This window comes from Gymnoscopelus braueri (genome assembly GCF_963280865.1).
Source record: "Gymnoscopelus braueri genome assembly, chromosome: 13".
Taxonomy (NCBI): Eukaryota; Metazoa; Chordata; class Actinopteri; order Myctophiformes; family Myctophidae; genus Gymnoscopelus; species Gymnoscopelus braueri.
This window is the reverse complement of record NC_137615.1, coordinates 34,532,058-34,534,557: the sequence shown is the minus strand read 5'-3', so window position 1 is coordinate 34,534,557 and position 2,500 is coordinate 34,532,058. Positions and strand designations below refer to the sequence as shown.

At 39.0% G+C, this 2,500-nt stretch overlaps 2 protein-coding genes across 2 annotated transcripts in view; both read right to left on the bottom strand.

The window, feature by feature from the left end:
• Positions 1-2,500, bottom strand: part of gtf2f1 (general transcription factor IIF, polypeptide 1) — a 235,715-nt gene that overhangs the window by 85,001 nt on the left and 148,214 nt on the right. The window lies entirely within an intron of this gene.
• The window catches only part of cacna1aa (calcium channel, voltage-dependent, P/Q type, alpha 1A subunit, a), a gene marked incomplete at both ends in the record, with an annotated part of 141,769 nt that overhangs the window by 83,094 nt on the left and 56,175 nt on the right, over positions 1-2,500 (bottom strand).

Genomic DNA, 2,500 nt, shown 5'->3' with positions numbered 1-2,500 from the left:
AGTGAAAACGTTATAGGGCAAGACCACTTTGGTAGAGGTTTGGGTTGAGGTGGACAAGAAATCAAAAATAATTGCTCCATTGATTAGAAATTGATAATTTAAAATATGCTCCTCATTGACTTACATTGTACAGTAAAACAGCTCTCACTCTTTTAGCACATAAACAAACACAAACAAAGTTGATTCAGACAATATAGAACATCACCAAACCCAGCACTGTTTAAAAAAAAATATGTTAATTTCCTGTTGATTTTGCTATTTTTATTAAGAAGAAAACCTGGACTGGATCCGTGGATCCGGATCCGGATCCGGATCTTCAAATAGTAAAATCAGCAGGAAGTTAACATTTTTATTAAAAAAACAAACAGTACTGGGTTTGGTGATGTTCTATATTGTCTGAATCAGCTTTGTTCGTGTTCGTTTACGTGCTTATAGAGTGACTTTTAGAGCTGTTTCAGCGTACAATGTAAGTCAATGAGGAGCAAATTTAGAATTATCAATTTATAATCAATGGAGCAATTATTTTTGATTTCTTGTCCACATTTGGAGTTACATCATGGCAAGGTAAATACACAACCCAAACCTCTACCAAAGTGGTCTTGCCCTTTAAGCCAGGGCTCTTCAACCTTTTCAGGCCAGGGACCCCCAAACTGATGGAGAGATGGAGCAGGGACCCCCTACCTCGTAGGGTAGGGGGGGCTACCACATATATTGTATATTTATGTATACAATTGTGTTTTATATTGCCTGCTCCTATACGCACCTGCCCCAGTAGGTGTGCAAAATAAAAATCTCTACAAAATATGTATAAACATACCATGTTATTGTGCATTGTGCCTCCATTTATCTGTTTGCTATGGATTCATGTTATGTTTAAAGACAATTTGACATTTTGGGGGAAAAAAAAATACATATTTTAAAATTTTTTCAAACAAAAATATTGTTTAATCAAACAACAATTTCGCGGACCCCCTGCAGTACCTCCGCGGACCCCCTGTTGAAGACCTCTGCTTTAAGCTTTTATGAGCCAATGAATATTGCAGTTTTATAACAATTATTCATCTGCCCCTAACACATACATGCAGACTCACATTTGTTTGAAACTTTGCAGTAATCTAGAGGGTCACACACACAAGCAAATATATTTGCTTGACGGCTATTTTTACAGATATCTTTGGTAGAAACAAGTCAAAAGTACAGCTGTAGAAATAAAGTGCAGATATATATATATATATGCATACACTATATTATAATTATGGACTGAGTTATACACACACACACACACACACACACACACACACACACACACACACACACACACACACACACACACACACACACACACACACACACACACACACACACACACACACACACACACACACACACACAAGACTGTATAATCTTTGTCACACACTTCATATAAAGATCAGTCCATAATAATTCAGCTCTGTTCATCATACAATTAAAATATCACTACAGTAAAGTATTTAACAATACAAAATATAACTACTTGGCTGTATGGCAATCTCAATAAGACACTGACCTCTTTGTGTCACTAATTAAATGATATTTGAAAGATTCATATCACTTGGTAAGACTTTGGGTGGGTTAGAGAGATGTTCCGGTCGGGAATCGAACTAGTGACCTTTCGATCCACAGCTCCCCCTTCCTCCTCCCCCACAGCTTCTCCTCCCCCCTCCTTCCCCTTTTTTCCTCTTCTTCCCCCCCTCACCCAGGCTATTGTTCCCCAGCTTTAGCGGAATGAGAAGAGAGACAGCCTGTGAATTCATAGGTCGCTGGTTCGATCCCTGTCCTCAACAATGTGTTGAGGTGATCATCATTTGGAATTCTTAGTTTTACAAATAGTGTTTCTTGAGGTTAGGTCGTTGTTTTACTGAGGTTAAGGTTAGTGAGGGTGGGTGTAGAAAAGAGTCATCTAGTCAGCAACCTTCCCCCTATTCCCATGGATTGGATCCACCCCTCCCACCTGCTCTCACTCATCACCAATCACACCTGTCACAACTCATTAGTGGCCTGGTGGCTTTTTCTTTGAAATAATGTGTAGTTTTTCAAATATTTAACTTTAAGCGCCCAATGCCACGTTATTGGCCATGGCCATTTAAAGGGTAGCAATATTAACAAACAATTGAGTCTATACCTGTAACAATGCTCTATACACCAGGGAACTACATTACTCATATGCTGTGTTGCTTTTGCCAGGATTCGATCCCATGACCTTGCGGTTCAGAGTCAATAGCTCTTCCAACTGAGCTACCCAGACACAAGAAACAATATACATTGACATTTGATGAACTACAGATTTGTTTTTACATCACACTCCTATTTAATCAAAAAATCTAAGCTGTGTGATATATACATTTTGACTTAAGACCATTAGTATCAACCCATGTCCCTCTGCACTCTAGCAATCAGTGCACCTGGTGGTACCTAGCCTGTCAGTCATTGGCTCCTCAATGGTGCTGAAAAGTAACTATGT